Source organism: Furipterus horrens, unplaced genomic scaffold, assembly GCF_987537825.1.
Source record: "Furipterus horrens unplaced genomic scaffold, mFurHor1.1.pri manual_scaffold_10, whole genome shotgun sequence".
Lineage (NCBI taxonomy): Eukaryota > Metazoa > Chordata > Mammalia > Chiroptera > Furipteridae > Furipterus > Furipterus horrens.
Window position 1 is genome coordinate 12,771,623 of NW_028327180.1, and position 13,972 is coordinate 12,785,594.

Consider the following 13,972-nt stretch of genomic DNA (forward strand, 5'->3'; position numbering starts at 1 on the left):
CGAATGCAAAAGAATCAGCTCCACCATGGTGACAAGAATCAATGGTGCAGACCTCTGAGACAGGTAAATCTACCATTGCATCCTCTGGAGCAGGTAGCCTACGGGGGAGTACCACCTGCATTTTAAACTAGTGCCGACTGCCTTATAACATCTGGGAATCCACGGTGAGCAAAACAAAATCAATCTTCAGGGACTTGAAACATGAAGCTCCTGTTATTTATAAATACAAGATAATTCTGATGTGTTTCTTGTTGTGGTTTTCCTCTTGCTTTATATAATAATTTGTATAGCACATGCATGCATATCTGTTAACTTAATATCTGTAAGTCTATAGGACAGCATATAAAATGTAGGCCAATAAAAGACATCTTTTAGTATTGCTTTAGGCAGGGAAAGAAGGAAACAAGCAATCAGGAAGAAGTCTTTACCTATCTTTCCAGTTGAAAAATTTTGCCATCAGAATGAATAGTTTTTCCTGGAAAATTAATTTTGTGACTCAGGGAAGTCCTCGGGTGCTAGGCAGAAGAATGATGAATCTTATATAATCAAAACATGCTTATCTAGCATCAGAAACTTGAAATGGTGTTAGGCAAATCTGCCACATGTTGCTGCTTATGCACATTTGTGTAGCCTGTGAGAAGTAATTTCTTTTTTATGAGTCCAAGTTGATGATGTAGCTTTGAACATTATTACAACATGATTTATTGTTATGTAACTCACACAGGAGTAAAATGGCACTGTCCTCTAAACAGAATAAAATTTCTTTTGAGTAGATTTGCTAACAAGCCTGTAGGAAGGTCACAGTTGCTGTCAATGTCACCATCTCAGGCCAAGGGGGAAGACCACACCAAATGCACTGAGCCACTAGTCAGAGCTGGGCTGTTTCTCCATGAAGGAGCCAGAATTTGCTAGTGCCATCATCTACAAAAGGCCATTCTCAGTTTCTTTTCAAAATATTGATATTAAAGCACTGATTCAGCCAAACAGAACTAATAAGCACATACATAATTCATCCACTGTTTAATGTATGAGAACACTTTTAATAAATATAATTTTTGTTTTAATTTACTTTTATATCAACAGCCAGACAGTAAAAGTCCTGAGTCAGGCTAAACTCAGAACAGACAGCAGAAAAATGTTGTTATAAATATCCAATTTCCATTTTCAATTTACCACCAAATTAATTTTATTTTCTGATCATTACTGAGATATAGCCATTTGTCCCCACTGCCACCACCACCACCCTGGTCCACACTAGCCCTGGAGTAACAATATCTTCCCACCTGAGCTCCGCCTTCATCTTGCCAAGCTCTTTTTTCTCTCTGCAGAGGAATAAGGGGATCCTCTTCAAAACTCAAATTGCAGAATGTTTTCCCTCAGCTTAAAAACTTTCCAAGGCTTCTCATGGTTCATAGGACAACATAAAATAGCTAAGGCCCCGCACATGCCTGCATTGGCCTCCCCATCCTCTTCAGTAGGAGAGCCCTCCCACCCTTATTGCTCTTGGCTCTGCCTCTTCCAAGGCTAGCCCCATACCCTCTGCCAAGACACTCTTCTTTCCCATCCTCTCTTACTTCACCTTGACCCATCAGGTCTCTAGCCATTCTGTTTGACCTTTTCAGGGAATGTTCCTGTGACCAGCCCACTCTACCCCAAAGAGGTCAGGGCTCCGGATTATATGCTCTAATTGTCCCATGTTCCTCCAGCTCCTGGCACTTTAGAAGGTAGCGAATTTGAACTAATCCGTGCAATTGTTTAATGAATGGCTGTCTCTCTCACTAGGTGGCAGACTTCAAGATGGAGGGACCCATGTTAGTTAAAGCTCACCAGCCTGCCATGGAGTAAGACAGTCACTCAGGAACTGTTTGGTGTATACCAAATGATTATATAAATTATTTACAAGACAAAATTAAAAAAAAAAACATTTAATAAAACTTAGAAGAACAATAGTGAAAATATCAAAATACTAGAGTAAAAATGGAAAGATATGCTAAGACATCTAGAAATTTAAACAGGTGACTGTAATTGTGAAATGGATAACTGGAGGAAAAGAGGATTGATACATTCAGATCTTTGGATTTTACTCAAAGGCCATTGGGCTGCCGCCTCTTGGGCTTTCAGAATACTTTACAGTTGTGTTTTGCCGTATGATAGCAGTTGAAATCATAATGGTAAGTATGAGTTTTTATAATGCAAAGAAAGAGACTTGGATGCCACGAACTAATGCACTTCAAAAGCAAATGAAACACATGCCAAAAAACAGAGCCTCAAGAGTAAGGGAATGGGGAAATCATTTCAGTGCTATGGTGCTCAAATTACAGATCTAAAAACAGATTGTGCCATTCACCGTTTTATCTTTGGAGGCCAATGTTCAAAATGTATGTAAGATATCATCAATATCACGATCTCAGTTTCAGCTGTATGAACATTCACACAAGACAAATGTTCTCATTGCTCCGTAGCCAGGCTTCGCTTAAAAGACAGTCTACTTTCAAAACAGTGTAGGACAGATTTGTGTATCCTTCTAGGAGGATTATATGGGGGACTCTTTATCTAATCTGTGTCTGGTTTAAAGATTCAAAACAATAAGCTTGTAACCATTTGTCTTGATTTTTAACAAATAGAAAACAATGTTGCCCTGGATTCTAAAATGTACCAAAATAGTTCCTAAAAAAGATAAGATAAAAATAATGTTGCACTTTATTGTCCTAGTTGACCCAACAACTTCCTATGAACATAGTAAAAATTATTGTTGACATTTTTAAGAAGGAGTAAATCCATTTTCAATCACTTAGCCCTGTTCCCGTATTACACTTCTTAAAAGAATAGACTTAGAAAAACAGTTTGATTTTCAGGAACAAAGTTTGGTGAAGCAGGGCAAGATGGTAATAAAAATTTCACCTTGACCTCATTAACAAAGCGCTTGAACAAATGAAGTAAGGTGCTCATAAGCAGTGGCAGGAATATAGCCCACTTTTAAAAATTGTGAGGACAACTCATGAACATGCAAATCCCCCATTTTCTTGTTTGAACACACAGAACCAGGCTAGTGTACTAGACACAGTGCCAGTCACCGAATATTTTCTTTTCGTTTTCCTTTCTGTGGGGTTGCATTTAATTAGGATGGCATGGCCATGAACTTGCTTTGGCTGACACAATGAAGTTACAGGGTGAAGTTACTTGGGGTGAAGCTTTAACAGCTAGTGCACAATTTGCAAGTTTCCATCCCCACGGTCACTGCACTGTAGTTGCTGCAGGTGGTAGATATGCCTTCACCCTGGGCCTCCAATGGTGAAGACACATAGATTTAGAGCCCCAGCCAATCCACTGTGGACATGTATTGTAAGTGAGAAACAGCCCTTTGCTCATTTAAGATTTTAAAAGTTGATTTTGTTCATTTCTCTAGTATAACCTAGCCTATCCCGAATTATATATAGTTACACACTCAAGTTATCAAAAATAATTTCCCATTTTATACTATGATACATTTTACATATTCATTTATTTATATTGATAATATGGTCCATCATAAAATAAAAGGGACCCAAGGATGCAAGAACTGAAGACTGTCATCAGATTTTAATTCATTAACTTTCTTTACTCTACAGCTCTCTTAAATATCTTTTTAAGGTTTTTAACCTGGGGGAGGAAAACTATGTATTTCTATTATTATCTACCAGAAAGTACAGCATTTGTTGTGCTATATCCCACAGGGGCAGCACAATATACTGAAAACAAAACCATTTGTTCTTAGAATACATTCCTTGGGGAAGTAAGGGATCATTCTTCAGTGATTTCCAATCTAATGCTTTTGTTCATTTAAGCTTTTAGAAGTTGAAGTTGTTCATTTCTCTAGTATAGTCTAGCCCTTTTAAGTGTTCAAAACATCTAAAAGAACATCAGTTTTCATACATTATCAACAAGAGTACATATCATCTTGAAGGACTGTACAAATGACTATGTTTATAGATAATTTGTTCAGCAAAGCCGAAACGTGAGGCACATCATGACTCAGCCAATAATTCAACAGACGTCCCTGCACACCTAGAGACGCACCTTTTGTCCACCAGCCACTGATGTCCCTTGAATTAAGTAGCAATTCAGAGAGAAAGGCTGAGGGAGTGTTTAGTTCATCCACCTGCACAGAGCAGGGTCAATCTTTTTCTTGCTTCCAGATACATGTCAACAATTTTCATGTCATTTCAGCAAAAGTAAAACTCCAAGCAGGGACTTCAGGCACATCAGGCCATCTACTATCTATTTCTGGGTCTGTGGCAGATCTCTAGGCTTTTCTTAGGGAAACCTGTACTTAAGTGGCTGCAAGCTATGTGGAAGTACAGCAAAAGTGAGCAATGCGCTTTGCCAGGGCTGTTCTTCTTGATTTATTAAGAAGAAATACGAGAAAAGTAATGAGCTATAGCGGTTCTCTTATCTGTACTCTAGAGCTAATAATATTGCTTACTTCAAGGGACTGTGAGGAAAACATGAGCTAATCCATACAGATTTCCTGACATACACTAGTGGCTCCATAAATTGTAACTGTTATTATGGTAATGATAATTATTATTTTCAAGGTTAGTATTATCTAAATCAATAAATTATATGTGTGTATCCCCCAGGTTCAATTTTCAATCATCATCTTTTTCCCACTCCATACTTTTTTTCCCATGGAAATCTCATTTATCTATGGCTTTCATTATCAACTCTAAAATAAGATGCCTAAATTTACATACTCACTTCTGATTTTCATGCTGATATTTGCAATTTCCTCTAGAACATTCTCAACTGGGTGTCCCATCGTTTTTCCAAACTCCTTATGCCTACATCATGCATCATATCCTTAATCCAGGACTAGTCTTACAGTTGGGTGAGGATGACCCTTGTCTTAGCATCTGATTTTGAGGGGTTTTCTCTAGTCCTTCTTTGATTGCACCCTTCCCTACAGAGCAAGAAATCTGCAAAACCAAAAGGTCTCATTACTATATAGATATATCACAATTGTTCTATTTTTTTTTCCCAAGGGCAAGTAAAATCACTGACAGATGAATTATATAAAACTAAATTTCCCAATTACCTGTCTAAAAATTAAATTAAAATAAGCATTCAAGACTCGATTCCTGAAATCTCACGAAGTCTCACATTTAACATTTCCATAAACAATGCCAGCTGATTTGCTAAATCTCGTTTCAGCATATGCCTTGATCATTAGCTGCACTCCGCTCTCCATTTTCCACTTCAGAAATCATTTCTGATTTAACTTCCAGAAATTATACTGAACTATTCCTAAGCAGGGGAAAGGAAAATGACCATTAATTCAACCGATAGTTAACCACCTGAAAATCAAAAAAAGACCGCATTATCATCATTTTCTGCCTTTCTACAATTAAGGATGTTGTTTCCCTCTAAGTGGAAAGATTATTTTCTCAAATGAAAAGAAGTGGCAGCTGCACAGAGAGTGGTGTGCCTGGCATTGGCAGCGCTGAACTGGCCTCTTTCTGCACTTCACCAAACAGCTCCCATCAGATCTTGACCGAATCTAGGCAACAACACCACCTGCGATGGGAAGGGGCTGTGTCAGAACCTAGGAGACTGGGACCGTCCTTCTGTCATCAAGAAACTCGACTCTAAGCAGGCAGAATAACCAAGGCTGGGGCAGCTGCCGTTGACTTTCTTCTCTGCCTTTGGAAAGAATCTGCCAGGTCAACAGGGCAGGTCGCTTAAACTTTTTCAGACTTCATTTTCCTCTCCCAAATGCATAGATCCCTCACATGCAAAACTCTGCTCCCACGGAAGTGAGCTTTAACTCGGTGGGAACTTTGAACATGCTACAAATCCGATTTTAAGAAATGAGTGTTCAGTGTGTTTCTCTCCATTTGCATGTGTGTTATGACTCATGGGACCACCTGGTTTTGGAAAACACATGGGATGGATCTTGAGAATATCATGCTAAGTGAAATAAGTCAGAAGGAAAAAGTCAAGAACCATATGATTTCCCTCCTATGTGGGATCTAAAACTGAGAGCAGCGAATGAACAAAGAAGTCAAACAAACAAAAGCTCAGAGACACAGACAACAGTATGATGGTCATTAGAGGGGAAAGTGGGAGGAAGGGAGATAGTAAAGGGTAAAGGGGGTCAAAGATAAGGCGATGGAAGGAGATTTGACTTTGAGTGGTAAACACACGTGCGATGTAACATGATGTATTATAAAGTTGTACACTTCAAACCTATATAATTTTATTACCAATGTCACCCCAATAAATTCAATTAAAAAAGTGGAACAGTAACAAGTGCAAAATTTTTAAGAAAGACAAACTCAAAAGCAGCAGCTATCCAAGTAACAGCGCTTGACTGATGAAACGAAACCTGTGTACCACTGATCCACCGGCCAGGAGGGAAGGAAGACCCCTCAGCATACCGGGCTTGGCCACCCCCAGTTACATGTAAAAGCCTACATTTCAGCTCCTACGTGTGCACCTGCCAGGATACCTCATGCTCTTCCTCATCTATAGTTTTCTAAATAATCTCTTTCTTCAGAGCTGACCCATTTATTTAGAAAAGTCCCTATACTTACCTATAGTTCAGCTCCTTTGAAGAGCGCACTCTGATACTTCCAGGAAGGAGTAAGTACATATATTATAACATATATTGTTTGGGTAATAATTTATATGTCTGCCTATCCTGCTAGACTGTAAGAATCTCTGTATTTCCAAACCTAACACAGTAATTCCTCTTAGTGAAAGCATTTTCAAAATATTAACATGGTAGTTTGACAAACCATTGCGATTCCATGAAATTTCTAAAGGTTAATTTCTTATCTCACTTGTGCTCCTGTCATTATGATTTTAAAACCGTGGCTGCCACAGAAAGTAAATGGCTAAGCATTACTTCTAGTATTTGAAATGAGCGATAGTTTTACTTAATGTGTTTCCTGTATTGGCCCACCTGCCTAGTACGAGGTCTAGTCACACTTGATGTTGCACACAAAACTTACTTTTTCCTTGAATCTTCTGCTGATATTAAAAACCTAAGTATGGTACCTAAACATAACCCTTAGAATTAATACTAATGTTTATAGCATGCATTCTTATAACTCATAGTGGCCAAAAAATAACATCTATAAGATAAATTTTACAGATAAAGTTGAAAGCACTAGAGAAAATTTACAGTCTAGAAAATACACTGTGTTTTGTAAGTGATTAATTTTGGAAACGTGATGAATATTATCATGTTGTAAATGTCAACAATCATTATCAGCTACCTAAAGATACAGTTTTATTAAAACCAAACATACTGCTTTAATGGAAGATTCAAGGTAATGGCCATGAGCCACTTCCTCAACACAGAAATGAATCTTTAAAAATACTACATTGGAATTCGTCTCTCACTCTTAGACCTTGGTTATGCTGAACTCAAGACAGAAGAGAGAGGAAATTAAATGGCCCGTGTCTCCCACACGTGCTGTGGTCACCCTGGGCTCTAGCGTGTGCTCTCAGCCCCCAGCACACCTCCATGCGAGGCTTCAGCAGCGCTGACGCGGAATGAGAGTGGCTACAGAAATTTGGCCCTTTCTTAATGAGACTTTCCGTTTCCCATTCTCCCTCCAAAACCACTCTAAAACAAGCCAATTAATTTCCCAGGCATTTACCAGGCACGAGTTCCAGGAAATAGGAGATAATTATGGTAATTGCGCTTAACACGACAATAACGGTGACTCATGGGTAGCAAGGGAAAACTTTCAAACTAAGCATGTGGTGTAAATTCACACTGAAAGCTCGTGAGTCCTTGGATGATCCGTAGATACCGATTTCCAGAGACAGGAATGGGGGGTGGGAGAAATAGGACCTAGGTAGGGCAGGAGAGTGAGCAGACAGGGTTCTTAAAGGGAAATCAAGGTACATACTTTGCATAGAGGCTGACGATGCTGCCTAGGTGACAAAACAAGAAACCAGTTCTTAAAGAGCAGAGATTATGCATGCGTGCACACACATGGAGCCAGAGGCAGAGAGGAAAGATGAAAAATATCTTACCACATGTCCCCCAGAAATATTGAATAATTACTCCAAAATTTACCTAGAATTTTTTAAATCCTAGTTTCAAAGGAGACACAATGGAAAACTGAAGTAAGCTAGAATTCAGGATGTATACATTCTTGTTTCAAGGAATTTGTCAGTCCCCATCTTTCTTGAGAACTTGCACAACACAACCCCCATCTAAACTTGCAGATTCTGGGAACTGATCATCACAAATGACGTTTATGGGAGAGGCACCAAAAAGTACAGTTTGGTTGTGATTGCCTACCATCCCCCTAAATCCTTACGTAAGTGACTTCCTATACCCCTCCTTTGTAAGCATTTTATTTTAAACACAAACATATTCAACACCAACTGTTAAACTGGTTAGCTCCACATGGCAAGAAGGGCAGCCAACAATCTGGTGTATGTTAACATGGTAACACCTTAAAATCATTTCTTACAAACCTGTAACAGGGCAGAAGTTTATAAAAATAATGTTGACATTCTAACCATGATCAAGTAAATTCACCAGCTTATATCACATTAGTATCTATTCCTATTAAAAAAACAGATATAACAGAAATTTACATAACCATGAAGCTAAATACATGAGCTATAATTTTTCAAGCAAGCTCACATTTATTTTGCCTAAACATCTGTAACACTGGGAATCACAGTTCTTTGTGATATCATAAATGGATGCCCTGAATGAATGTGCCAGTTGAAGAAAATATGACTCATGCTCAGTCTAACCTGAAAGAATTTGAAGGGCCCTTTTATTATAAACACTGAGAAGCATATAAACAGCATCTTGTTGAACAAGCCACTTAAAAATAATAACTATTTCCAAGATGAGTGTCTATTTACACATCCATAGTGCAGATAAGGGCACGCAGGTTAAGAAAGGTAAAAATGTACTTTCCCCAGAATCATTTCAGCAAAGTAACTTCTCTATTGAAATAAGATTTCCTTCAACTTAGACACTGCAGGACGACCCTTAGGGTTATGGACCACACATTCTTTTACCAACGAATACACACAAAAGAGAATCAGTTAAAAAAAGAGGGGAGAGACAATGCTCAGGTTAGAAATTATATAAACTTGATCATACATTATATGAATTTGATCCTGGCCCTGTTCCGGCCTCTTTTTGCATAAATGAACAAAAAACAAGCTACCACTCCCCCCATCACTCACACTCACGCTCACGCTCATACACACACACACACACACACACCATGCTGAGAAGACATCCATTTGATCACTGCAGGACTAAGACAGCAGATGTAGACCAGAACTGTTCCTTCATTCTAAAAGCAGACAGTTTGGATGATCTCCAGGTTGAGAATACCAGCCCTGCTTCGGGCTGCTCACATCACCTGCTAGATGTTTGCTAATGCTGGGCACCCAAATACCTGCATGTCTGAGGAGGCAATAAAACAGCCTAATGACATTTATTTTGCATATCTACATGACAATGTAACAACAACAACAAAAAATCTTACACTACTGAAGCAGAACATGTTTGAAAATATATTTCCAGGCGGAATGCTTTTGCTTTTAAACATTTATCTGTATTAATTTAACAAATCTGACAATGAGGTAAATTCTTTTCTTAACTTTTTATTTATTGATTTTTTTTTTTTTTTTTTAGAGAGAGAGGGAAGAGATAGGGGGAGAGAGAGAAACACTGATTTGTTGTTCTTCTTATTTATGCATTCATTGGTTGCTTCTTATATGAGCCCTAACTGGGGATCGAACCTGCAACCCTGGCGTATCATGTCAATGCTCTAACCAGCTGAGCTACCTGGCCAGGGCATGAGGTAAATTCTAATAGCTGATAAATTCATTGGAAGGCACAGTAGTTGAGCTCAACTGCATTGACTGCCAGTTCAATTAAAATATTTGATCAGTAGCCTGGAAAAGAACACAATTTAAATTACTGCTCCCTCCTTTGCCTTGCCTTAATTTATTCTTTCTCACGCTGTGTCTGTTAACATGAGAATAAAACGTGTTATTTTATAGAGACCAGTGAGTCTCAAAGCTTCTTCCCTGGTTTTCCCTGTAAGGTTGCCTCTCAGGGCCTGGTGAGGAGGAGACTGGGCATACGGAATAAACTCCTACATCGTTCCCCAGTTAGGAGGTGAAAATTTCCCTTCTTAATCTGTTTTATATTTTGTGCTTCTGTTTAGAAAATTTGATTAAAGAATTCCTTCAGAAAAAGGGGAACTGATAGGGAGAGGTGAATTAGGTACATTTTAGATGACTTTTAGAAATACCAACATAATATTGAACAGGAAAAATTTAATAAGCTTTTCATAAAGTCACCAATTTCGGGGGTGGGGGAAAGCATTGAATATAAAAATAAAATGTCGCTCTGGCCAAGTAGCTCAGTTGGTTAGAGTGCCGTCCTGATACACCAAGGTTGTGGGTTCGATCCCCGGTCAGGACATATACAAGACTCAACCAGTGAATGCATAAATAAGTGGAACAACAAATCGATGTTTCTATGTCTTTAAAATCAGTAAATAAAAAATTTTAAATGTCTATGATAGATATTGGATCCGTTTCCACCCCCTTCCTCTGTTCGTCTCCTTGTCACAATGGTTCAACATAAAAGGCAAAAATCTAGTTTTATCAGCTCCCTTGCTGTGAAGTTCTGGATGCAGTTTAGTTCCTGCCAAGGAGATGCCTCTTCCTGGCATCTGGGAAATGCAGGGGAGACAAAAACACAGACAGGGCAGATGGGCTCCCACATGCTGTCGGCAGCCGTGGGACACCATGTTTTCCACCTGCGACTTGGGTAGCGGTGCAGCTGGGGCGGAAGCGGCTCCTGGCGGCTGGGGTGGTGTCAGGGCTTCATGCGGGAAGCTACAGGGTGGCCTCCCGACTTCCGCTCCCCCAGCCCGTTGAAGATTTTGTAAGCACTTAACTCCTGGTACGAAATCCACTTTTGCCTGAAATGCCTGGAGCTGTTTCTGCTTTTCTGTTTCTTGCGCTGAACCCTAACTGAAAAAAATTGCCATTATATAGGGAAATAGCATGTTCTGGGTAAGCGTTTTTGATGATATCGAAATGTTTACAGACTGTATTCCAGATGTTGATGCCTCTATTTCCTTGCTTTTGTCCTGTATCATCTCTATTTTTATCTTGTACCAAACACAGGTCTAAAAACTTTCAAATTCTTAAAAAGATCCCTCTCTGTCTCATTTCCTCCTCTCCTCTTCTCTTCCCATCTACACACACACACACACACACACACACACACACACACGTATATACATACACACAGCTCCAATAGCCCACTCTTGGGTAATTTTTCCTTGATTTTTTCTCTTACATTTTTCCAATTTTCAAAGACTTCCTGTAGTCATGCCCTCACCTGGTGCTTTGTATCCTTGTTCTACCTTCAGTCTTTTGTAAAACGATTATATTTATTTATTTTTAGAGAGGGGAAAGGAGGGGGTGTAGGAAGGGAGAAAGAGAGGGAGAGAAACATGGATGGGCAGGACACTGATCAGTTGCCTCTCAGACACCCCCATCCCAGAACCTGGCCCCCAACCCAGGACCTGGCCTCTGACCCAGGCGTGTGCCCTGACTGGGAATCAGGAATCAAACTAACGTTTCACTTTGCAGGACAACACCCCTCGGTGCCACCTTCAGGTCTCAGGGCTACCTTCAGTTTTTAACAGGCATCCTCATTTCTTGAATACCTAAATATCTTTGAATTGCAATTTTCTGTCTTCTCTATCATTCAGAAAAATGCAGCTGTCCCAGCTTCTCCCCCCAACTTAAATAAGTAAGTTCAGCATAATAATCAGCAAAACAAAGGACAACCTTAGAAGTTTGAAGGTGTTTTTGTTTAGTTTTGGTTTTGGTTTATTAGTACATGCCTGACATTTTCCTCTTTACCTCACATAGATTTCCCACAATTTTCTTTGAAGTAAGTATAATTCTCTTCCTAGCCAGCGCTGTCACAAAAACAGCAACAGAAAACTCTTCTTCTACATAGTAGAAATGACCGACTGTCCGAGATCAGTTCTTCCCTTTCCTAGTGGACAGTTGGTGATGGAAAGTAGTGCCCAGACAGGGTGACATTTCCTGGTCTTATTTTATTTAGGTTGGCCTTATAACAAGTTTTGGCCAATGGGATGCAACATGCAGTGATCTGTGGGCTAAGATGGTTATGTACTGGTGTGCCTTCCGTATGTCCCCGTCTACCAAAATGACCTTGAAGGCCATGCGTTGAAGATTAATGTACTCAAAATCGAAGGCGGCAGTAATCCCTGAATCTCACCACCCCTGCCTGCCTACTACATGAGACAGTGACATAAACAAGCGATATGCTTTTACTGTGTTAAGACAAGAACAACGTTTAATTTCAGTACACATCATGAGTATGTGCTTCTCGCCTTGACTAGATGGGCTAAATCAACACTAATCAAAATGATGTTACTAAAACACTGTTGAGAGAAAGAGATTATTGAATAAGGGAATGTGCTGAGGAAATTACCATCCTTTATCAAAGTAAGTTTGTTTTCTTCGTAAATAAAATTTTATATTTATTTTTATTAGGTGTCTCAAAGTTTAAAATGCTAATGTTATGGCAATCTAAATAAAGCAAATGATCTTGAGATTCTTACCTCCTAGGCAATAAATAGTATCTTATGAATTAGTACACAATTTGGAAATAATGACCTTCTAACATTCGGGTCCTCTTGTCAATGCGATTGAAGGAGGGAAATCACGAATTGTTAAATCTCTCCAAAACTGGTGAGGAAGTGCTTCTTTAAAACTAATTAGCGTAAGCATTAAAGAACAAGGAGGCTATTCATGTAGAACAGGTTTTCACAACAGAAAAACTGTTGATTTTTTCACTGGATAGTTTGGGGCTATGGGGGCTGTCATGCGCATTACGGATGTTTAGCAGCATAAACTGGCTCCTGCCTGCTAGATGCATGGACACCCTCCACAAGTTAGGAAGATCCCAAACACCTGTAGGCTTTGCTCAGTGTCCCCTGTGGGGTCCGGGTGCAGAATCGTCCCCAGTTGAGAATCATTGTTACAGAAGAAGAGAAGCATTTTTCTAAAACACACAACAAACAAACAAAAGTTGGCGTAAGACTTGATTTTTTTTTTCTGTAAATGCAAACGGCTAGGCCCGGTGTTACATACACAGAATTAGGTATGGTTGACTGAGACATTTTAATTCAATCTCACTATTAAGAATAGGCTGTATTAATAAATGTGCATTCATCAAATCACAGACTGTTGGTCTCATTGGAGTCTCCCCAATAGTATCTGGAGTACTGGCTCTGCTTCAGGGGAACAGATTGCCATGGAATGTTGAAAATTAGAATTTGTGATCAAGAAGAATCATTAAGAGTGAGAGGAACACAGGAATTATAATATACTTAATAGGATGGTTTAGAGACTTATGTTGCCTCAGGGGGAAGTTGTCAGGAGAATACCAAAAACCATATTATGTTTGAATTAATATTTTAAAAGAAAGAGTTGCTGATAAACAAAAAAGTTGGGAAAAAATAAGAAAAGTTTTTTGTTGAATTTTTAAAGCCCTTGACCCAGTCTTGCACTCCAGATATGTTGGGGAAACTGAAAATAGAGATCTGTGCAGAGCACCTTATCTGAAATTCTTGGAGGTAACGGGTACACGGGGGTATCCGCACTACGCTGGTACAGGCTCATAGGGCGAAGGAGATCCCCAGGAATATCAGGAGCCATATTTTAGGAGCTACCTAATGCCTTAGGAGGGGGGAAGAAGAGGAGGGAGTGAAGGAGTGGGGGAATGGGGGGGAGGATAGAGGACACACAGTGTCCCCAGCCTCCAGGTCCTGTAGCACAGGTAACATCCGTGCCCAGAATGACATAACTGGCTGCTTCTCCAGGTTCCAGCCCTTGTAAAATGTGATGGCCAACATCACTCACCACCCAGAAGCTT

General features: G+C 39.5%; 1 long non-coding RNA gene across 1 annotated transcript in view; it reads right to left on the reverse strand.

The window, feature by feature from the left end:
• The window catches only part of LOC149999251 (uncharacterized), a 234,078-nt gene that overhangs the window by 31,866 nt on the left and 188,240 nt on the right, over nucleotides 1-13,972 (reverse strand). The window lies entirely within an intron of this gene.